Consider the following 25,741-nt stretch of genomic DNA (forward strand, 5'->3'; position numbering starts at 1 on the left):
CGAAAAAATGGCTGACATCGAAATAAGTGTCCAAGGAATAGAAAAGCAACTGAAATCACTCAACAGAGGAAGGTCCACTGGACCTGACGGGATACCAATTCGATTGTACACAGAGTACGCGAAAGAACTTGCCCCTTCTAACAGCTGTGTACCGCAAGTCTCTCGAGGAACGGAAGGTTCCAAATGATTCGAAAAGAGCACAGATAGTCCCAGTCTTCAAGAAGGGTCGTCGAGCAGATGCGCAAAACGCAAAACTATAGACCTATATCTCTGACGTCGATCTGTTGTAAAATTTTAGAACATGTTTTTTGCTCGCGTATCATGTCGTTTCTGGTGTATGTAGGCTGTTTAGGTTTTTTTAACTGGTAACGCCACGTAGCGCTCTGTATGAAAATCACTGGCTGTGCTATGTGCAGTCTGTAGCTAGTTTGAATTGTCTGCCATTGTAGTGTTGGGAAGCGGCAGCTGGATGTGAACAGCGCATAGCGTTGCGCAGTTAGAGGTGAGCCGCCAGCAGTGGTGGATGTGGGGAGAGAAATGGCGGAGTTTGGAAATTTGTAAGACTGGATGTCATGAACTGCTATGTATATTATGATTTTTCAACACTATGAAACGTCCCCTTTGAACAATTATACAAGACTGTGCTTAAACTGACACACAATATGTTTAGCGCAACGCAATCTGACTTTCAAAAATGCCTACAAAAGAATGGCCCTGACTAACATTAAACTATACCTTTCACAAATCACTTACCTCACAAAAATCTTCGTTACTCAAGCTACTGCAATACAGCGAGCGCCACTACTGCCAGCTAAATAAAAGATTCAAACTACTGAAGGCACTAACTACTGATAGGCATAGTTAGCAAATGAAAGGTTTTGATAGAGAACAAACAATGTATTTACCTCAATAGTGTTCAAAAGTCATAATGTATATAGCAGTTCATGACATCCAGTCTTACAAATTTCAAAACTCCGCCATCTCTCTCCCCACATCCACCACTGCTGGCGGCTCACCTCCAACTGCGCAACGCTACGCGCTGTTCACATCCAGCTGCCGCTGCCCAACACTACAATGGCAGACAACAATGCAAACTAGCCACAGACTGCACACAGCACAGCCAGTGATTTTCATACAGAGCGCTACGTGGCGTTACCAATAAAAAAACCTAAACAGCCTACTTACATAGCCCCCATGCATCCCACAAAAAATTTTACAAATTGTTTTGGGCACTGGCCAATACAGATTTGAAAATTTTTTTCATAATTACAGTAAGAAAGATATCAAATGCACACACTTATTGACACAATGTTGGTCAAAAGCTAAAATTTTCTCACAGTCCATAAAGACAGTCCTGATCAATTATCACAGTAAAATTGCAGTGTTTTTCTCAAAGTCTGAGCAGTAAAGCAAATGCACACAGAAGTAGTGGATTTCCATGCAGTCTTGAAGAAGTAGTGTTGTCCTTCCGACGGAAAGACAGTACTGACTCTCGACATGCAGACAGGTAATGGGCAACAACAGAGGAAACCCACAGCAGAGTCATTCGACGTTTTGAAAAAATATTGGTAGGTAGGTCATCACAGAGCAGACCCACTGTAGTCCTTGTAGAAATAATGGTATTGGTGGGTCATCAAAGATGCAGACCCACTGTAGTCCTTGTAGAGATAATGGTATTGGTGGGCCATCGAAGGTGCAGACCCACTTTAGTCCTTGTAGAGACGGCCAGCAGCCATCTGTTGCGATTGTGCAGGTGCACAATCACCATCGAAGAGTCTTGCGGAGAATATAGCAAGTCCATCAACCACCACACGTCCACTCACAAAAAATTTGTTTGAAATGTCCTTAGAACCAGCAATGCTGTTATCCAGTCCCTTGCTGAGTTATTAACCCACGTGCAAACACTATCAGTCCCTACTCCTCACATATTGTCCATAAACTATGACCAACAGAAACGAGTGCAGTGAAATGGAACTTACAAGTTAATAATATGATGAACTGGTGTCAATTACAATTTTATAACATAAGAATACAATTACAAAGGTACAAAATACATCATTAAAGAACATAATAATACAGGTAACATTTGTAGTACAGGCTTTACAAAAGAATCGAAATAACATATACATCAGTGTTACAGGAATTAAGACATGAGTGAATATATAAAATAAAGAGAATAGTTTTCGAAACATGAATTTCGCACATGAGCATTAAAACAAAACAGAATAAATAATGTCTAAACATCTTTACAAAGAAAATAACATATTATTAGAAAAATTCCACAACATAACTCATATCAGCTAAACACTTAAAGACAGGAAAAACACAAATATACAAGAGTATACAAACGCATAGCAGAATAACACAAGAGGAATGGGCAGGGTTTGTTTTCAGTGTAACATTTGGTACTCCAGTCCAACCTACAACTTCATTCCATAGATCTTTCGTCTTATTTCAACATTTGTTTCCACCAAAAAAATCCTATCCAAGCATGCTTTCTGTATTTATATGTTCACATATTTCTTACCTCATCATTTATTTTCCATTCTCTTACCTCATCATTTATTTCCAAGAAAATCCTACCTGAACCTGTTGTCCCTAAACCCTACTTTTTTGCTCATGTCCTCTTTCAAAATACTTTTTTGGCCAAACCATTTTCTTATAGCTTCTCAATGCATTTCTTCCAATTCATCACAACTCGTTCTCTCATATAGCCTACCCCATCTTAAGCTAACTTAAATCTACTGAGCTCAGATGCTAAACTAAGGGACGAGGCAATGCAGCAGCACAAAACGATTAACACAAACAGCAATGATAAAAAATATAAATGGCAAAGCAAGCAGCATAAATTAGCAAAGAAAATGCAATATTACAACTAATATAAGGCAATGCGCAGCAAACAAGAAAAATAAATTCGTAGTAAAACTGGCTTAACAGAGTAATGTAAAGTGAAATTTAGTAGCACTATGCCTGGCAAACAGCAGCAGCAAATGCAATAACTTATATTTAAACATGACATAGCTCAAGCAGAAAAAATATTACACTAAAAATGGCCATGTCTAATACCTATGTCACATCTTAACACTAGAGTGATGCATCACAAAAACTTACTCTGCAAGAAAGTTACCCAGTCATTAAAAAAATTATTTATGCAATTCCTGTGAAGGGAAATGTCTATTTGTGCTCTCTTTTCTAAGAAAGTATATGAGAAACGTATTCTTTACTGGGTCTGTAGACAGAAAATAGTGATATTAGTACATCTATTAAATTTTATAATAACCAATGCTGCAGTGCAGCTAGAAACTAGATATGAAAGAAAATGAGCAAATATGTACAAAGGAAGGCATGAAACATCATTCATTAGCCATAAGGCATTTCATAAGGTAGTAAAAAAAATCTCTGAACTAGAAAAACAGTAGTCATAATCAGGTGTATAGAAATAAAATTATTTCTCGTCATTTCATTAGGCATTTCAGTAAATATCATAAATTAAGAGCTCCACAGTGTTATCATATGTTTTCAAGTTTGAGCGTGTCGTATTTGCGATGCTTTCTACAAAGGAATGTCAATAGCGACGATAATGGCCTCCTTTTTTCTCCACCTGTGCCTCTGAAAGGCATACACTAATGGCTTTTTTCCAAGCGACTGTCGCGCAGCTGCCCACGTAATGCGTCGTGCCCACGACGCATTACGTGAAGGTCACTTATCTTTCTTACTGAAATATTTACAACACCAGTTTGCACTACAGTGGCAGTCTCATATACAAAATTTCACGGGTTGAGAATTTGCCTTGCAAATGTGTAGAAACAAAATCTTATGAATATAACAGTGTCCAAAAAATTTTCGCCGACATTGTGATACATTCACGCATTTACACACATTTCATAACTCTTAAAGTACGATTCTTGGTTTCCAACATCCTTTTTCACAATTTCACAAGTCAGAGTCCCTAACCACTATTCATTACTCCTTACCTTATTACACACACACACACACACATATATATATATATATATATATATATATATATATATATATATATATATATATATATATTCGTCGACACGTCAATCTTGCGACGACACTTCGATATTTCATCATAATAAATACATAGCATAATCAAATTCCTCATATAGCATCAGCTTATTGATCATAAACATACCTCAGCAGCATAATATACATCGTCGTCGTAAAAATAACATCATAATACCTCAGTCAAATCTCAAAAACGTCGTAGCTTTCTGCAATAATTTAAGAACCTAAAAAAAATTCTCTGCTCATTTAAATAGTGTCATCTACCTCAAACGTACTTTAAAAATAATGATCCCATACCAAATACATCAGTCAAAGCTCTCATAGCATCACAATGGTTCCGAAAAAATATGAACAGTACACAAAGTACAGAAAAAATACAATTTCATAAGTATGAAATTATCCAACTGTGTAATTGTGTAAACATGTGTCACTGATGTAGTAAAAAAAAATGTTTGTTTTTCAGTTAAATGGTCAGATAGCTGTGTAATTCAGTGTTAGAGAAATATGGTATCGAAGTGTAAAGTTGTATAAGCAAATACCATATTAGCTAGGGCTCCTTGTGCTTGCCAAACACATGGTACACAAAGTAAGCGTGTATCCCCCTGAGGATTAATGTAATTATACCCTCAGGTGTTACAGATTATTGCAATGGAATGAAATGTATCACAGAAAAACTTTGTATCATTGTACTTCAAATATCTTCAAAAATAAATGTTTTAAGTACAAAATTAATCACTCAAATACGTGTACTGTAGCGCTAAACTGTGCGTCTTGTTGTAAGATAATCTCTGTGGAAGTGTCGTAGTTATCGTCCTCTGTAAGCAAAGTTCTGCTGAAATCAGTGTACTTACCTCATCATAAACGAAAGTGAAATGCTTTGCGTATAGATATCGTAGTTATTATGCTTATTGCCGTGATGAAGAGAGTACTATAATGTAACTTATTGTTGTGCTACAAAAAAGGCTGTCTCATTGTAGCTATACCACAAAAGTTACTACTAAAACATGTTTTACTTTCCAGAAGAATTCAGAAAAACTGTGCAGATATAAAACAGATACACCGCAAAAACAACACTGTAAATTGTCACTCATTAGTAGCGTCGTGATAAAATCGTGTAGCTGTCACATAAACTAACCACTGTGCCATCTGGTATCTCACAGAAAGTACTTTAAATCCAGAATGTATTTTCAAGTAAACCAAAATGTTGCATTAAAATCTCATTAGCAGTACCGGTACATGTTCTAAGTATGTGAGTCTTATGGTCGTTACGTAATCGTGCAACTAACAAGCAAGAATGTACACACACAATAACACTGTCGTCTGTTCACTATAACAATGCATTCGTAATTTCTGTTTAAATAAGTTCTCTTGGTTCTTGACTGGATATTTAACTTCAAACGTTGTTGCATATTAACAGATTATAAGTCTGACAAAGCATACTAGTAATATAAAGTGAAAAGGTATATGGCAAAGACAAAGTTAAAAAGCAGATTATCTTTCAATAAACGGTTTTACAGGTGAAATATGGTGTAAACCTTTACTCTTCCTAGTACGCAGAGTTTCCACTTGAATGCAATTATCATGCGGTATACGTCGGTAAGGAATGCAAAATTTTTTTTCAAGGTTAGCGTCTATGTTATTTTTCGCTGAGCCAGCCGGCGCACGTGGCTGCCTGCGGCGCGAGTCATTGTCTGACTCTTTGTTGGCGCACGTCGTTATTGGGATTAGGAGACCTAACCTCCACAAATTCACCTTGTCGAGAGGGGCCTGCCCTGTTTGAATTTCGCCAGTTCTGATGCAATTCAGGTCTGTCGTTACGATCATATCGTCTGTCTTCATGTCGGTAGATTCCATAGTTTCTTTCTTGTCGGTCACGTGGTGGAGAATTTCTCCCGGAATCGTAACTGCGCGCTGGACCGTTACGTCTAAAGTTATTCTGTCTCCCTTGATAATAATTGTTTTGATTCCCATACTGTTTGTTTCTATGATTGTCTCTGTCATAGTCAGTACTGCGGAGAGGTGATCTTTCCCTGTAATTATTACTACTCTGCCAACGGTTGTCATACGGGTGGTGTCTGTTTTGGTCACGATTTACGTTGTAAGAATAGCCTTGTCGTGTATTATTTCTGTCATCGCGGAATTGCAACGGATGTGACCTGTAATTGTTGTGTTCCTGTTTTCGCGTTCCGCGATTATCAGTGTCAATTTCTAATTCTTGTAAGAGTCCCTGAAAAGCTTCAATGTCGGCTTTGCAACGTCCTGCCAAAATAATATGTCGCAAATGTTCAGGTAATTTGATTAAGCAAATGCGGATGAGTTCTGAGGGGCTGTATGGGCTCGACAGATACTGATTCTTGTGCAACATGTCTTCAAAATATTTCACAAGACTGGAAAATTCAGATTGTTCGAAATGTTTCATCATAATGATACTACGTTTTACTCGGTCTTGTGTAGCTTGAGACCAATATGCTGAGAGGACGGCATGATAAAATTCTCCTTCACTGTGACAATCGTGAATGACTGATCGCAGATCACATTCTTACAGCTGGTTCATTCTGTAAGTAGCCACACATAAATTCTAATCTGTGTTCTAACGATCAGTTGGAAGGAAAACAATGAAAGAATTGATGAAGCCATGCTCGTGGATGAATGTCGTTGCCAGAATTCTTAAATGTTTTGAATTTACGTGTAGTAATGAACAGCTTATAGTCAAAATCATCATGTCGGCGAGTCGCATGTCGGTCATTGTTACGTCGTTTCGGCGGTTCCATCTCAAAATTCGGTGTGCCTTGCCAATTTCTTTCATAATTTCCGAAGTGTCCTGTGTTATTATTTTGTGGTTGTTCCGTATTTCTAAGTCCCTCTTCCCATGTTGGAGCGCGAGTGTCCTCTTAAATATGTACTTTTTGTATTACTTGTGCCAACTGATCTTGTACTTCCCGGATTTCTCTTTTGTGTTGCGTATTAATTTGATTCTGATTTTGTTTGAATTTCTTAATTTGTTCATACTCTTCTGTGTCAGTGATGGCTACAGGTCTTGGGTCATTCAGATCATCATCTACGTTTGTAGATAGTGTAAGTGAACTGATCCGAAAGTTCGACTACTTTCTCCGATAGTGTACTTATTTCCTCAGTGTGTTTTTCTGAACCAAGTTTCAGAGTATCTACTGTGTCCTTTAAGTTTTCCTGAGTTTTTGCAAGTTGCGTAACCGAATCGGTAGATGCAACTGAGTCAATTTTAGCTTGCAAGGTCTCATGATTTTCATGAACAATAATTTGCAGTTCTTTTACGGTTGTTTCGTGATTCTGTAATGCATTTTCATGCCGTGAAAAAATAGGTTGAAAATGCTCACAAATTTGTGTTTTTACGTCATTACAGGCTTTTTGACATTTCGATTCAATGTTATGTAACTCAGTAGTTAAATCTTCACGTGTTTGTTCAAGTGTGGTGTCTAACTTTTGAAGCTTTTGCTGTGTTTGCCTCCGATTTTGTTCCATTTGTTGCATTAACTGTAATAACAATGCCTTAGTGTCTGGAATCTGTTCCTCTACACTTTTCGGCAGTGCATTTGCACCGGCAACATTCACATTTTGACAAGCAGAAAATGTGCATTGACTTATTTGAGAAAACGGTGAGGACGCTAAACCTGAATCTACAGTATTTGCAGAATTGTGTCCTGTCATTTCGGATTCCTGAGGCGAGCTGTTGCCGAGCGATCGATCGATAATGCTTCCCTGTTCACTAATTGTTTCACTGCGTACGCCATTGTTTGCCGCCCGCTCCATTTCCCTATGCACAATTACCAAATTACTATGTTGAACATTAGTTAATTCATTACACGGGGGCGCTAATACACTGCTTTCGTCTTCACTGTCATTTCTCAGTTTACTTTGGAGCCTAGTATTACGTTTTTCGCACGCCATAATTGTCACAATATTTCACACGATAACACAGAAAAGCACAATTTGAAGAGCAAAATAAGATAACACATTAACATATCAATGGAAATAATGTCTACTTAATTGCAAGCGCAACTGCGAAATACTTGGTGCAAATCTACATGCATGTCACAACAACAATGAAAGACTGCAACTACAAAGGAGATTCTCTCTACAATTACGCGCTAGCAATAAACAAAAGCTGCACTAATTACACAAACTACAAGGAAAAAATCAGAAGATTCCAGTGAGGTATCCTCGGCTAAGGGTCGACATATGAAACGTCCCCTTTGAACAATTATACAAGACTGTGCTTAAACCGACACACAATATGTTTAGCGCAACGCAATCTGACTTTCAAAAATGCCTACAAAAGAATGGCCCTGACTAACATTAAACTATACCTTTCACAAATCACTTACCTCACAAAAATCTTCGTTACTCAAGCTACTGCAATACAGCGAGCGCCACTACTGCCAGCTAAATAAAAGATTCAAACTACTGAAGGCACTAACTACTGATAGGCATAGTTGGCAAATGAAAGATTTTGATAGAGAACAAACAATGAATTTACCTCAATAGTGTTCTAAAGTCATAATGTATATAGCAGTTCATGACATCCAGTCTTACAAATTTCAAAACTCCGCCATCTCTCTCCCCACATCCACCACTGCTGGCGGCTCACCTCCAACTGCGCAACGCTACGCGCTGTTCACATCCAGCTGCCGCTGCCCAACACTACAATGGCAGACAACAATGCAAACTAGCCACAGACTGCACACAGCACAGCCAGTGATTTTCATACAGAGCGCTACGTGGCGTTACCAATAAAAAAACCTAAACAGCCTACTTACACTGGAAACCCAGAATCTACTCTGTAGGAATCAACATGGATGCCGGAAACAGCGATCGTGTGAGACCCAACTCGCTTTATTTGTTCATGAGACCCAGAAAATATTAGATACAAGCTCCCAGGTAGATGCTATTTTCCTTGACTTCCGGAAGGCGTTCGATACAGTTCCGCACTGTCGCCTGATAAACAAAGTAAGAGCCTACGGAATATCAGACCAGCTGTGTGGCTGGATTGAAGAGTTTTTAGCAAGCAGAACACAGCATGTTGTTCTGAATTTGAGAGACGTCAACAGACGTTAAAGTAACCTCTGGCGTGCCACAGGGGAGTGTTATGGGACCATTGATTTTCATAATATATATATAAATGACATAGTAGATAGTGTCGGAAGTTCCATTTCCATGCGGCTTTTCGTGGATGATGCTGTAGTATACAGAGAAGTCGCAGCATTAGAAAATTGTAGCGAAATGCAGGAAGATCTGCAGCGGATAGGCACTTGGTGCAGGGAGTGGCAACTGACCCTAAACATAGACAAATGTAATGTATTGCGAATACATAGAAGGAAGGATCCATTATTGTATTATTATATGATAGCGGAACAAACACTGGTAGCAGTTACTTCTGTAAAATATCTGGGAGTATGCGTGCGGAACGATTTGATGTGGAATGATCATATAAAATTAATTGTTGGTAAGGCGGGTACCAGGTTGAGATTGATTGAGAGAGTCCTTACAAAGTGTAGTCCATCAACAAAGGAGGTGGCTTACAAAACATTCGTTCGACCTATACTTGAGTATTGCTCATCAGTTTGGGATCCGTACCAGATCGGGTTGACGGAGATAGAGAAGATCCAAAGAAGAGCGGCGCGTTTCGTCACAGGGTTATTTGGTAAGTGTGATAGATGTTTAGCAAACTCAAGTGGCAGACTCTGCAAGAGAGGCCCTCTGCATCGCGGTGTAGCTTGCTGTCCAGGTTTGGAGAGGGTGCGTTTCTGGATGAAAAAAAATGAAAATGCTTATACCTCCCGATGAGATCACGAATGTAAAATTAGAGAGATTCGAGCGCGCACGGAGGCTTTCCGGCAGTCGTTCTTCCCGCGAACCATACGTGACTGGAACACAAAAGGGAGGTGATGACAGTGGCACGTAAAGTGCCCTCCGCCATACACCTTTGGGTGGCTTGCGGAGTATAAATATAGATGTAGATGTAGACAACATAATACTTCGATGTTACAATGCTGCACTGTCCAGCACATTCTCGAGCTCTCTCACCCGCTGAAAACATCTCGTCGTGGGTTGCAGAGACACTGGCACACTACACAGATCAGCTATTACAGATGATGGGGTCTGGCAGGGAGCTGAAGTAGCGTGGAATGTCGCAAAGTGCCCTTAAGTGTCACAGAAGCTCAGTTTCGCTCAGTGTCTAGCTGAGTATGAGCCATTGTCACTTTCAGAAGTTGTAACTCTGCGCATTAAACTTCGCATACTTTACACCACAAGGCTCCTACAGATGTAATAATGACTTCTCCATACTATTTATATGCTCAACAAACAAAATTTCATAACTTAGTATACTGGCTGGGCTTCCAGTTTTAATAGTCGGTGGTGCAAATAATATCCCAGTCGGCAAATTCCCTGAGTCAGCTGTCAAGAAATTTTCTAGCTACGCTCGTTCTAAAATCTTACCCTACGGGACCCTTTCGAAACTGTCGTACGCAAACAGTGACAGAAAACTAACAATACAACAGAAATACGGGACACAGAGTTACTTTAATTTAGAATCTGACTGTCCTTTGTATACACAGTTCTTGTTTAACATTACATTCAAAGAACGTTTACGTTTCGTCTTACGCTGGTTTAAAACCTAGTAATCTGAAAGCTCGCTGGGTAGTCACAAATTTAAAGTGTTTCTCAGCAGACTGTTAGAATCCTTCCGACAGTATTTTGTCCATACCGCTGAAGATGGCAGATCCTTCCAGTGTAGTGGACGATTTCTGTCAGATCCTAACAGCTAGTGCTGTCAGACACATATCTACGTGTACAAGGTAACATTTATTTGAATTACTAGTACGTCCTTTGTAGGTGACTAGTATTACTCTTTAGTAACGTTAATTGTTGTCATTGCTTTTACGAATCAGTCCCGTTTTAATGCCTAGTCGTGTTTTAATGCCTGGTAACAATGTTAAAAGACGGCAACAGAGGGAGTTTGTGAGGCTTTCATTCCACCCGTCAATGAACGATTTAAATCAGTACTTAAAATAAACTTACATGTGCACCAACCACACGACATTTCCATTTTTTACATGTGCACAACTCTTACATGTACCACCGAGTATTATCCTTGGAGCTAACCTTTAAACAGAGTCCAGTGCACGTCTCCCTTGTCAGTTTATTTCGATCTGTTGATACAACTAACAGAATGTGTACTCTTTGCAACCTCACATACTCGGTGGCTCAATCTCTCTATTCCTAATGAATTTCTAAGCAAAACTTTTCAGCATTTCGCGAAATTATTCACCAAATTTAGAAACTCAAAATGTTGTCATAGTCTACTCATTCAGAGCTACAATCTTGTACTAAAAGTTACACACACTAAGACAAGTATTACAATTATAAACTCTGTGTTCGTTTTGAGGCAGTGTAACTGCTGGCGCCCCAAGACCCGGACACTCTTCATCGAGTATTTGAAAATGACAGCACTTAACGACTTCCGACAAACTTCATACATCATTTCAAACCGCTTACATATCCCCCCCCCCCCCCAAAATGATGAAAGGGAAAAAGTTTTAGTTTACTACATTTTTGCTGTTCATGTAGTAAAACGTAAGCATCAGACATGACGTTTTATTACTTCTTTACTACCGACTCTCTGCGCAGCATAGTTTGCAGGCAGTAACAGTATCTACATATACCACTTGATGTACCTACAAAATTATATCATCGCACGACACATATTTCAGGAGATATGACTTCATAAACATTGAAATGAGTGGAAAAATAGCTTTTGATTAAAATGAAGAAGAAATCACTGAGATTATATTCATCTAGTGTTTCATTTGAGAACACATAGCAACTTGAACAAACTTTAAGCAAAATTTCAAACGTTTTCCAAACTTTTCTTCGCTTACATGCTTGAACCGACTGCGATGTTTATTTTGCACATACACTTAAGATGTTTCCTGTAGGTATGCTTTAACACATTTGTGCACTGAAATAAATAACGTTATAATTTAGAGAGCTTAATGTGTTAATCTTTCGAAGTGCGTAATAGAATAGTACAACAACACAATAATTAAATATTATAATTATGTGTATGTTGGTATTACTACACTATGCCTAACTTTTATTAACAGTTTTTATATGTATATGTAAGATGTTTCTTGCAAGGGAATTTCTTACATTTAACACATTTCACTGAACTTTTGTTATTAGATTTTCCGCATTGACAACATCTGCCTCTCTTCTTACTGCTAGGATCATTTTCTTACGATCTGGAGGGTGCATTTCAAACGATGTTTTTCTCTCTTGTAGCATTTCCTCTTGGAAGAATTTCTTGTCTCTCCCTCGTCGTCGTGGTCTTCAGTCCTGAGACTGGCTTGATGCAGCTCTCCATGCTACTCTATCCTGTGCAAGCCTCTTCATCTCCCAGTACCTACCGCAACCTACATCCTTCTGAATCTGCTTAGTGTATTCATCTCTTGGTCTCCCTCTACGATTTTTACCCTCCACGCTGCCCTCCAATACTAAATTGGTGGGGGACTGATGACCTTAGCTGTTTAGTCCCCGTTAAACATCCCAACAACCACCACCACCACCACTAAATCGGTGATCCCTTGATGCCTCAGAACATGTACTACCAAACGATCCCTTCTTCTAGTCAAGTTGTGCCACAAACTTCTCTTCTCCCCAATCCTATTCAGTACTTCCTCATTAGTTATGTGATCTACCCATCTAATCTTCAGCATTCTTCTGTAGCACCACATTTCAAAAGATTCTGTTCTCTTCGTGTCCAAACTATTTATCGCCCATGTTTCACTTGCATACATGGCTACACTCCATACAAATACTTTCAGTAATGACTTCCTGACACTTAAATCTATACTCGATGTTAACAAATTTCTCTTCTTCAGAAACACTTTCCTTGCCATTGCCAGTCTACATTTTATATCCTCTCTACTTCGACCATCATCAGTTATTTTACTCCCCAAATAGCAAATCTCCTTTACTACTTTAAAAAGTGTCTCATTTCCTAAGCTAATACTCTCAGCATCACCCGATTTAATTCGACTACATTCCATTATCCTCGTTTTGCTTTTGTTGATGTTCATCTTATATCCTCCTTTCAAGACACTTCCATTCCGTTCAACTGCCCTTCCAAGTCCTTTGCCGTCTCTGACAGAATTACAATGTCAGGGTGTATACGACCCGGGACAACCGGGAGATACGGGAAAAACCCGGGAATTTTTTCATCCGGGAGAAAACCGGGAAATACTTGGGAATTTTTTAGAATTTCGGGAATTTTTCGTTGTTTTTGTTTTCAGTTACATTTTTGTAATTCTGACTGGTAAGAACTGATACTCTAACGAAGGATATTACTGTATCCCGCTACTACAGATAATACTGCAGCAATAAGACATGAACGAGAGAAAAAACTAAAATAAAACATAAATTGCAAAGGAAATGCACCATATACAGCAACAAAACACAGTGCTCATACAAGCGTCTACCAACAGCAAAATGAGTCAAAGGCTTTAGGAAGACCATGCAATGCTTCGTAACAACAAATTGCCTGCGACGAGCGTGCCGTCACAACTGTTTACATTAGATTCGTTTTAGCAGTTACGAGCGGGATCAAGTGCATGGGCAGTTGAGTAGTACCTTCTCCCGCTTCTGGCTACAGATATGTGGCTGTTGGCTGTGTAAGCAGTCGCAGCAAGCAGCTAGATGCTACCGGGAAAAATTTTACTGGAGCGCCCAAGTTGCCAGAATAATGCATGCGCAGCAGGTCCAGATCTAGGAGAGGGAGGGGTGTAGGCAAATTCATATTCTTGAGGGGGAAAAAACGTTGTTTCACAAAGCGACTTGCATCCAGCGCACTTAAGTCTATCGATTATTCATATGACTTTGAAACGCATCCCTGTCGCTTTTTGAACACATTATAAGTTGATTTCTGAATGAATCATAAGTTGATTTGTGAATGCCTGCATAGTGTACATGATGACTCCGTCAGGGCAATCCTCGTCGCATGTAGAAACAAACTTTCCTACAGACAAAAGCGGCATACGAGCTGACCGGAGGAGAGCCGAATGGCTGAATGCCAACCGCTATCTGATTGTCTGGTTGATTGGGTTTGCGAATGATGAGCATTGTTATAATTATTAGCGAAATCCATTTATTCAGACTACAGAAGTGGAAATAAACGAATAACAGGTAATAAAGATTACGTATTCCCTTCTCGGTGTATCGAAGAAAATGAAATTTTGACGGAAAATGTTTGGCCAGATCGCTATACTAGTAAGGGCCAGTTGCACAGTGCCCAGCTAGCAGCCGCTTGAAGTTCTAATCTGGAAGAAGTGCGGAAAATACGTTGTACGAACATGTAACAACGCCCAACCAGAGAATAATCGCGGAATAACTAAACCGGTGATTCTAGCAGAGTTAGTGAAGTTAACCTGTGAATAAGCTTTGACATTGGCAGGAATAGTTACAGAAATAGTGATAACAAGCCTGTTTGTTAGAACGAGGAAGGAGAAGAAACGGGGACATTACACAAATTATGGAACAATATGACGACTCCAAGTGTGTATAAAAATTCCGTACTACTACTTTTCGATCATGTTTGAGAAACTGGAGCGTATGAATGAAGTGTGAAACTATCCCCTAACGTAAAGCTTTTTGCTTGTAGTAGGCCTAATAGGCATTTGATATTGGTACTTTGTGAATTAAATTCTGTCGCTACAAAAAAGACCGTTTGTGCCAAAACAGTCTCGTTCATTTAGTGTATGTTACCATTGTTGCCGTGACAAAATAGACGTAATTAGATCGGGAAACCACACCTGTCTTGGGCCCTATTTGTATTAACAGCTTTTTCAGTATTAGAGAGCAACATTTCGATTTTTCATGTAGCAAAACGTTTGACGAACTTTCGCAGAAAGGAAAGCACGCCATATAAAGCTGTAGCAAGATTAGAGAGAAAAAAGTTCTAGGGGCTAAGGATTGTATATTGTCTTGCTTGTCTCGTGTCTTTACTGGGTCTTTGTGTCCTATATTTAATTTTATGTCACACAAAGCAGCAAGTTGTTACCTGATAGGGAATAAAGAGTGCATATTTTCTGAAGAGTTATTTTTTTTAATAAAAAAGAGGGACAGGATTTCAAAGCGGCTGACTGTAAGCAGGAGAGGCACCAAAGGTCATTTTAATTTCCATTGTCCTGAATATGGTTTGATGGCATCCATTACAAAATACAAAATATACATGTTTCAATTCGACAGAGCGAAGTGCAGTGGCATGCTATAGAAGAATTCTGTGTGAGGAGGCGAGGCGCTGCACTTTGGCACACTTAGACCAAATAACGTTTTACATTTCCTCGACTCTTTTTCCTCTGACTCTTCAGAAAGCTGAGCGCTACAAAATGAACATATTTTTGAAAATTCGTTTTTTTTTTGCAATTTTTGACGTCCTCTCTCAAACGCTCGGGGCGCGGTATTGCCCCGGTTCGGAAACATCATAAACCCAGGGCTGATGCGCAGAGCAGTCTGAGTTATAGTGGGTAAGTGGGTAGTCTCCACGTGACCCGTGTTTACATTTAGTGATTTTGCTGTTTCCTCTTCGTTTACTGCTCTCACGTGCCGGCCGGGGTGACCGAGCAGTTCTGGGCGCTACAGTCTGGAACTGCGCGACCGCTACGGTCGCAGGTTCGAATCCTGCCTCGGGCATGGATGTGTGTGATGTCCTTAGGTTAGTTAGGTTTAAGTAGTTCTAAGTTCTAGGGGACTGATGACGTCAGAAGTTAAGCCCCATAGTGCTCAGAGCCATTTGAACAATTTTTTTGCTCTCACGTCAAATGAAAACAAAACAGATTTCTGGGGCTGGGAGCTATCAAGTGAATTAAAATACATTCACATAATTATGGAAGGCAAAAATGTGTTGGTAGTTGCAGATTTTATTTTATTTCCACCTTCCTGACAGTCAAGCAGTAATTGCCTTGCACCACAATGAAGTTATTTTTGTCAGTTTGCTAAGGAAATTTTCTTTTATTAATCTTTTCCGCTGACGCAGACAATATATTTGAAACGAAGTGTTTAATTCCACACAGTGTTCGCTGCATTTCAAGTGCGCGTTTTCAACTTCTAGCACGTATGGCGCTATGCCATAACAAACAACCAATCATGAGATAACACAGTATTGGTACTCCAAGAAAATTTACATCCCGAAAACCACATTGATAAGCTTAATATCAGGTCGTGGCCTACTTCACTGGGAATCTGGACATACGAATGTGCACTTTAAATGTGCACATTTTAGTATGGGTCACGAAATTCCGATGCTCTTGGAGTATCCTCTGATGTCTTGTTTCTTTTATGACATAATGTAAGATCTTTTAATGTTTTGCACGTACGAACGTACAGGCTACTTACGGCACCGTAGCTGCGCAAGCGCGGTGATACCTGTCATCTGGCGCTCTCTGGCAACTGCAGAAACGAACCTGTTTCTAACAGGTCGCGGAAAAATATTCCCAATGGTGGTTTCAAAAGCGTTACCATCAAAGCACATTTCCTCTAACGCAAGTTGAACTATGTGTGAGAATGTATGATGAATTTCCTAAATCACAGAGCGTTTGACTCTCATTTAAAAATCAACTCTTTGATAACGAGCCATTTAGATGAATTTCGATCCCAGAATATCAGACATTTATGTCGTTATCAAAAGTTTTACTGGCACATTTGTGTGATATATCGTAAATTGTAATACACGCCAAAAGACCAACATTATATGTGAAAGCTTAGCTTCTCTTGCAGCTTATTAATCTTACAGACCAATACTATATGTGAAAGCTTTTCGTTTCGTGTAGCAACACTATGTATATTATTTTAAACCATTAACTTTTTCTGTTTGTGTGTTTGCGCTACTTAACAGTGCTGTTGCTATTGGCTGACTGCATCACATGTCCTAAGCTCTGAATACCCGCAGTCATCGGCTGGCGAGATCTCGTGACATGAGCTATGACTGGCTCACAAAAGCGCATCGCAATCTCTATTTCAATGCTCGGAAAGTAACATGCGGTATTTGGTGGACTTCGAATTTATACTTTCGTAATACTTGTTGCTGCACATCAAAGATCGTTCCGAAACGTGTTTTTTCCCCCGTGTTTAGTTTTCTAAAGCGCCGGGAAATTCTAAGCCCATGAATAAAACCATAATCATTCAAAGGACTGATAGGTTATACAGTTCCGAGAGAAAATATACTGTCAGTTAACAGGGAATAAGCATGTTTTCACCCAGGAGAAAGTGTATTTTTAACCGGGAAATCCGGGATTTTTTTTTCCCTTGTCCACGTATACACCCTGAATGTCATCGGCGAACCTCAAAGTTTTTATTTCTTCTACGTGGATTTTAATACCTACTCCGAATTTTTCTTTTGGTTCCTTCACTGCTTGCTCAATATACAGATTGAATAACATCAGGGATAGGCTACAGCCCTGTCTCACTCCCTTCCTAACCACTGCTTCCCTTTCATGCCCCTCGATTCTTATAACTGTCATCTGGTTTCTGTACAAATTGTAAATAATCTTTCGCTCTCTGTATTTTACCCCTGCCACCTTCAGAATTTGAAAGAGTATTCCAGTCAACATTGTCAAAAGCTTTCTCTATGTCTACAAATGCTAGAAACGTAGGTTTGCCCTTCCTTAATCTTACCCATCAATTAGACAGTCGCCATGAATTCCTAGGAATAGTCTTCTTCGCTGTAGGGCGTTTGTTTTCCATTGGAGGTATGTTGCCTTGTGTGTAACAAATAAGAGTTGTATGCAGATGTGTCAATGATATTTGAGAACACACCAGTGGGCCATCTGTCCGTCTTCCTCTTTACTGTATATTTCACCACCATCTTGTCTAGTGTGTCCAAAGCTCGTTTCGTAGCGTTGTAGTCGAAAATAATTTGAAGTTTTCTCTTGGTGCCATCACTGACTTTTGCATCGCAGTGCAGAGTACTTTGCGCAATAACTCATTTGTTTTTCTGTAGGATGTGTGATACAAGCGTTGTGTCCTTTGTGAAAGCAAATGTTGATGTGTAATTAAGAGTTCCCCTGGTCTCCAATAATTTCTGTGCGATGGAAGGCTCGTTTTTTCACACAGCTCCAATCGTTGTAATATTTCTCTTCACCAGCATTTTATTTGTCCCACCTTGTTGGAAAGGGGGGGGGGGGTGAACAGAAAAAGATGTCGTGGGTTGTATTATGCCCTATGAAACCATAAGACATGTCAGTTGCAACCCTTAGACCTTGGTTCTTTTCAAGGGCACTACTTGATCTTTTTCCAGTATATGGCTGAATATTCCATACACAACTTCTTTCATTGCCACAAAGTACCCAAATTTGATGCTATACTTTGCCGGTTTACTGGGCATATGCTGGCGGAAAGGGCAGTTTCTGCTGAATGCATCAAGTTGTTCGTCTACTGTAACAAACATATTGGGATTGTATAATTTAGGCACAAACTTATCTTGTCAACGGCTTTGTAGTCTTGTGTCAAGGTCATCAAATTGAATAATCCTTGATATCTTTTCGAACGTTTCTAGTAACACGGCAGCTCTGAAAAGTAGGCGACCTTTGTACTCGTCCCATAAACTTTCAATTGACTCTTTATGTGACATAAATTCCTGCTAACAACAACAGACCTATATAAGCATCTTGGTCAAGAATACCTAATATTTTTCAGTTGTCTCCACATAATCGCATTCCTTCAGCATAAGAATAGATTAGTGTAATATTTTCAATTTATGGAGGAGGGAGTAATTTGAAAGCTGAGTATTCATTTGCAATGCGAGAAGTGGCATACATTGTTGTTCCTGGAGTATGGCGAACTATATTACATGCTGCACGCCGCCCCAGTTGAGATAGGGGTTCTGTCTTCCATTCAGCTGATTTATCCTTTGACATCGTTACTGCACCGCTTACCATTTGCTGTTCTGGTGTATCACATGCGCCATCCAGTAAAGATGAAGAGCTGCATTCCGAAATATGATCTTCATCCTCCGAAAATTCTTCATCGCTATCAGATATGTTCATAAGCAGGCGCGACTCGTGGTTTCTATTCTGGGGAAGGCTGCTGCATTTATCAATCGGAGCCAATATAGACCTCTGGTTACGTTACAGACTAGTCTGACATAAACAACTAAGAATTCAGGGGGAGGGGGGTGGGCAGATCACTCTCTACCCATAATTTTACGTACTGTGTCTTCTATAATCAGGTATTAATTTATTAAATATCATTAGAAGCTAACTTCAAGTTAAAATCTTTGGTTAGTGTTTTTATACGTCATCATTACATTTTCTGACACTTTGCAGCAAATCATATGAAAAGACGCATTTCGGGGAGATCTTTAATGCGATGAATGTTAACTTTGCGGTTGCTTAATATTTTTGGTGTTTTCAGTTCTAAATTTAAGGCGTTTATTGTAGTTTACCTCCAAAGCTCGAAGTTAAATGTTTTTCACTGGAATTATGTTTTTTCACTTTTGCGTGAAAATTCTTTTGGTCAGTGATACCAGTTTCAGTCCAGGCACTATCAGTACTATTTGTACGAAGACAGGTGAAACACAAAAATGCATATTTCACTTCACAACCACACAACCACTCAGCTGAATCGTACATTGCTCTATTAAAACTGCGTTTGTATCCTTGCCTAGATTTGCACTGTTTCTGTTCTTGATTGATCGTTAGATCGGGTCTGGGTGCACCAAGTTCTTTCACTTGCATCCTATGGCCGTGTTCCAAGTTTTTACCTATTAAATTGCACACTGAATTCATATTGCGCTGGTTTCACACTCGCGGTATGTCGCAGATATTCACAAGCAAGTAAAACTCACTAAAATCTTGCAAAATACACTCCGAAAAAGAAACTTGCTAATATCACACGATATCAACAAAAGCAGTCAGCATCAGCAAGCAAGGAAAGTAAAGTCACGGGACAAATTTCGCACGCTTTGTCCTCTAATCACTTATGAAACTCTCACTAGATGGCAGTACTGTTGTTACGGTTAGAGAGCCTGTAGTTACGGTCGTCTAGTGCACTCTGGCGGGATATTTGCAAACTTATTGTAAATGTGGATAAAATAGCCAATGGTAGAAACAAAACAACTATGTAAAACATTATCAAAACAATAATACTAAACGTCGATTAATGACGCATCGAAGCTTAGTAGAGATGTGCAGAGACAGAGATTGGATAGCGAAGTTTCGGCCACTCTGCATTCCTTTATTACATAGATAGTGGAACGTGAAAAACGTGTGGTGGTTGGTATGACACCCTTAGGCTGCAAGCTCTGAGCCTTCGGGTCGCCCATAAAGAGCAGTACTATGTAGAAGCCACGCCCCCATACCGCTACTACATGCAGCTTACGGACGTTCCAAGTAGAGATGGGGGATCCGCTCTTGAACAAATTTATAGAGTTCAATCTTTCAAAGGAGTGAACAATCAGTGATTCAGAAAAAAAGAACGGTAGCTCCAAACGTTTCCCAGGCAGAGAGAGAGAGAGAGAGAGAGAGAGAGAGACGGAGCATATCAGCAGCGCCTCTGCTGGTTCAGAGCACAGTGCACGCCACACAACACAGCCAGCGCCGGCCTCTGCCCTGCTTCTACCTTGGCTGCCTGCATTGTGCAGTGCCCCATTGGATTTTGTGTTTCACATATGCCGGGCCGTCTCCGTGCGTCGTCTGTCGTGTGCACTGTGCAGTGTCTGGCGCAGCTTAACTTCGCATCGCACTCTGTCGGCGATCGTTTCAGTCGCACGTCCTGCCCTCTGGGCAGTTGATGCCAGCAACAGGACAGAGAGCCACCTAGCGGATAACATAGGAACTACTTGCAAAAACCTGCTCGCAAGGGAGCGGACGATTTGTCTCGGAGCGGGTGAGCTCCCCCCACCCTCGGAACTCGCCCGCTCAACGCTCACCCCACCGTCTCGACTCTAGCCAGAGCGTCGAGCAAAGCGACTCTGGTGTCACTCTGGTCTCTGCGGTCTCAGCTCACGCAGTAATACAGCTCGCGGCTCGACCTGCTCGACTCAGCGCCTCTGCATCGGAGTTTGTCCCCACTGGATATTGTTCTTCATAGTAATACCGCTATGTATATTACATTATTATGTTATGTATACATCAATTGTTTTTATTTTATTTTTATTTGTTTAAACTGATTAGATTAGGTTCCTGATGACTACTCTTACTATAGGATTTTTATTATGGACACTCGAATTTACGCTTTAATTACGAGCGAACCGATAAACGTATCGCAAAATGTGATACACCAATATTTTCCTTGTTTTATTCTGCGTAAGGCTATATGCAGCACTTTCGTTTTACAGTCAAATTTATATTTTTTTTTTCTTATTCTGGTACGGATTTTGCGATTTTAGGCGTCTTCGAAAGGAAAAATATATGGCTTGCGATGTATTTGTATGAGGTTAATGAAATTTTAATACATTATAGCCAAATATATTGTTAATGTAAATCTCAAGTTACAACATTTTCCGATCACCCAAAAAACCACGCTAGTGCAAAATAAATCAATAATCAAAAACTTTGTCATATCGTGGAAATTTCAATAAACAATACAAAATTCTTACTCATTATCTATGTTACTTCAAAATAGGATCAAATAAGATCAAAATACAGGTATAGTACTGGAATAAACCAAGTTTAAAGGGCAATGTGCCTTTCATTTATTTTCTTTTGTAAATGAGTGGTGAGTCATGAAAAACAGCTAATTCATTTCAGGGAGTGAACAGTTCTGATCCAATCTCTGAAAAGAACAGTTTTGCCCATCTCTAGTTCCAAGGCGCAGCCTAAACACTACTAACCGTTCGGAAAACATCTATCAATACTAACAGTTCCAAAACCGTGGACCGTCGTTATTTTAATCGGAATGGGAAATGTGCGAAATTCGTCCTGATAATTTAAATTTTGTAATATGTTCTTGCGAAATTTACTTTAACATATATTTTGGGGCGGCTCCGCCTCAGAGCCTTTAATTACGAGCCGCGCCTGTTCATAAGTATGTCTGCTATTGCATCATCTTGCAAGGTGGTCATTATCTCGACGGACAACAGTACAAAATTTATGAATTGTAAAGGCGGTAACCTAGTGACCTGAGTAGAAGTGAATTAATTTACAAACTGATTTTGTTTTAGGGAAAAACAGTAACTCACACTTCTCCTGTCTTCCCTTCCGCAGAAACAGAAATTCCATTGTTCAAAACGACAATGATTTCACTTCTTCGTACCCATCTTAGTACATCCATAAGCCTTCCATTGTTGGTAAATTGAATATTGTCAGAATTTGCTGTAATAGTGAAGGTTGAAATATACAGGGTCTATAGAAGTACTACTATACGCGAATTATCACTTGGCATCTCCCAGAGAGGATGCGGGGAGCGAGCACTATGGCTGCTGAGGGGAGAGGAGGGAACAAGCTCCGCCTCCACGTACTGCAAGCGCGCAGTGCAGGCAACACAAACGTGTTTGTTAAACTTCCACAAAAGCAGCTATGTGCAGGACAGAATTAACCGTCAGATAAATACTTCGTGCTATCGAAATTGAGATCACTGTTTGTACTGACATATTAAATAAGGACATTAACGCCCTTCGTGCCCGCCCGGTTAGCCGTTCGGCCTAACGCAAGACTTTCCGGGCGGGAAGGAGCGCCTGGTCCCCAGCACGAATCCGCCTGGCGGACTTATGTCGAGGTCCGGTGAGCCGGCAAGTCTGTGGATGGTTTTTAGGCGGTTTTCCGTCTGCCTCGGTGAATGCGGGATGATTCCCCTTATTCAGCCTCAGCTACACTATGTCGGCGATTACTGCGCCAACAAGTTCGCCAAGTACGCGTACACCACCATTACTGTACCACACAAACATGGGGCTACACTCGTTTGGTGTGAGACGTTGAGACGTTCCCTGGGGGGGGGGGGGGGGATCCACCCGGGCCCGAACCGCACAATAACCCTGAAAGAGTGGTTCGGTGGGGGGAGGCGGAGGGGTGGGGTGGAGGGGTGAAGTGGACTGCGGTAGTCGTCGTGGGGTTGTGGACCACTGCGGCTGCGGCGGGGACGGAGCCTCTCCGTCGTTTCTAGGCCCCCAGTTAACCTAACAATACAATACTATACAATGTCCTTCGTTATGAGTTACCGTATCAAAATAGATGCGGATTTAGAAGTAGGTAAAACAACAATTTACGACACCAAGAATGGAAGATAACTTAATGTCTTTTTTTTTTTTAATTTACTGGATGCCACACATTTCAGCGAAGCTATAACATTTAACACAAATGTATAATAAAATAAGAATGAAACAGGCGAATTTTGCTGAAGTTTCTGATAATTCCGATGCACCAACAGTTTCACTTTCGCACGTAATCGTTTTCTCTCACTTTTCACTGTTCTCTGAAGTGTCGACGTCGATAATGAGGTTGTCAAAGGCTATTTCCATCACACCGTCATGCCTCAAGTACTCCTGCTCAAGCTGTTGAACCTTTTTGCAGTAAACCTTTCCACTCTTCCTCAGTTACAGCGCCGCGCGGGATTAGCCGAGAGGTCTTAGGCGCTGCAGTCATAGACTGTGCGGCTGGTCCCGGCGGAGGTTCGAGTCCTCCCTCGGGCATGGGTGCATGTGTTTGTCCGTAGGATAATTTAGGTTAAGTAGTGTGTAAGCTTAGGGACTGATGACCTGAGCAGTTAAGTCCCATAGGATTTCACACACATTTGAACATTTTTTTTCAGTTACAGCCTGAAAACAAGCGCTTGCAAGATTCAACAGATTTTCAGATGACATGTCACCTGTAATGTTGCGCTCCCGAAATAGTCTTTTTATTGTTGCCCACGCTAGCTCAATGGCATCCAAATCGCAATTATATGGCAGTAAGTGAATTACTTTGTGGCCATTTCTTGTTGCCAGTATGTCAACTGCATACGACTTCGCTGCCGGCCTATTCTCCCGAATCCGGGAGTACAGAGTCTGCTTTCTCATACTCTCCTCATATTTGATTTTTCTATTCTGCAGCCACTGTATCATAGATACTTTCCTATCGTATTTGGTGGGCGGTTTGTTGAGTTGTCTGCTGTTATAAGGTGCATTGTCTATGATTATTACAGTGTGGAGGAAGACTTGGGAGTACAAGCTCTTCGAGCCATTTTTCGAAATTAGCAAAATTTATCTGCCCGTGGTAATCACCCTGGGTTGATTTGGCCCAGAACTTTAGCTCTGCCTGCCTAAAGAATCCGTTTTTAGAACCCATACTTCCAACTACACTCCTGGAAATGGAAAAAAGAACACATTGACACCGGTGTGTCAGACCCACCATACTTGCTCCGGACACTGCGAGAGGGCTGTACAAGCAATGATCACACGCACGGCACAGCGGACACACCAGGAACCGCGGTGTTGGCCGTCGAATGGCGCTAGCTGCGCAGCATTTGTGCACCGCCGCCGTCAGTGTCAGCCAGTTTGCCGTGGCATACGGAGCTCCATCGCAGTTTTTAACACTGGTAGCATGCCGCGACAGCGTGGACGTGAACCGTATGTGCAGTTGACGGACTTTGAGCGAGGGCGTATAGTGGGCATGCGGGAGGCCGGGTGGACGTACCGCCGAATTGCTCAACACGTGGGGCGTGAGGTCTCCACAGTACATCGATGTTGTCGCCAGTGGTCGGCGGAAGGTGCACGTGCCCGTCGACCTGGGACCGGACCGCAGCGACGCACGGATGCACGCCAAGACCGTAGGATCCTACGCAGTGCCGTAGGGGACCGCACCGCCACTTCCCAGCAAATTAGGGACACTGTTGCTCCTGGGGTATCGGCGAGGACCATTCGCAACCGTCTCCATGAAGCTGGGCTACGGTCCCGCACACCGTTAGGCCGTCTTCCGCTCACGCCCCAACATCGTGCAGCCCGCCTCCAGTGGTGTCGCGACAGGCGTGAATGGAGGGACGAATGGAGACGTGTCGTCTTCAGCGATGAGAGTCGCTTCTGCCTTGGTGCCAATGATGGTCGTATGCGTGTTTGGCGCCGTGCAGGTGAGCGCCACAATCAGGACTGCATACGACCGAGGCACACAGAGCCAACACCCGGCATCATGGTGTGGGGAGCGATCTCCTACACTGGCCGTACACCACTGGTGATCGTCGAGGGGACACTGAATAGTGCACGGTACATCCAAACCGTCATCGAACCCATCGTTCTACCATTCCTAGACCGGCAAGGGAACTTGCTGTTCCAACAGGACAATGCACGTCAGCATGTATCCCGTGCCACCCAACGTGCTCTAGAAGGTGTAAGGCAACTACCCTGGCCAGCAAGATCTCCGGATCTGTCCCCCATTGAGCATGTTTGGGACTGGATGAAGCGTCGTCTCACGCGGTCTGCACGTCCAGCACGAACGCTGGTCCAACTGAGGCGCCAGGTGGAAAAGGCATGGCAAGCCGTTCCACAGGACTACATCCAGCATCTCTACGATCGTCTCCATGGGAGAATAGCAGCCTGAATTGCTGCGAAAGGTGGATATACACTGTACTAGTGGCGACATTGTGCATGCTCTGTTGCCTGTGTCTATGTGCCTGTGGTTCTGTCAGTGTGATCATGTGATGTATCTGACCCCAGGAATGTGTCAATAAAGTTTCCCCTTCCTGGGACAATGAATTCACGGTGTTCTTATTT

Source organism: Schistocerca nitens, chromosome 8 (assembly GCF_023898315.1).
Source record: "Schistocerca nitens isolate TAMUIC-IGC-003100 chromosome 8, iqSchNite1.1, whole genome shotgun sequence".
NCBI classification, from domain to species: Eukaryota; Metazoa; Arthropoda; class Insecta; order Orthoptera; family Acrididae; genus Schistocerca; species Schistocerca nitens.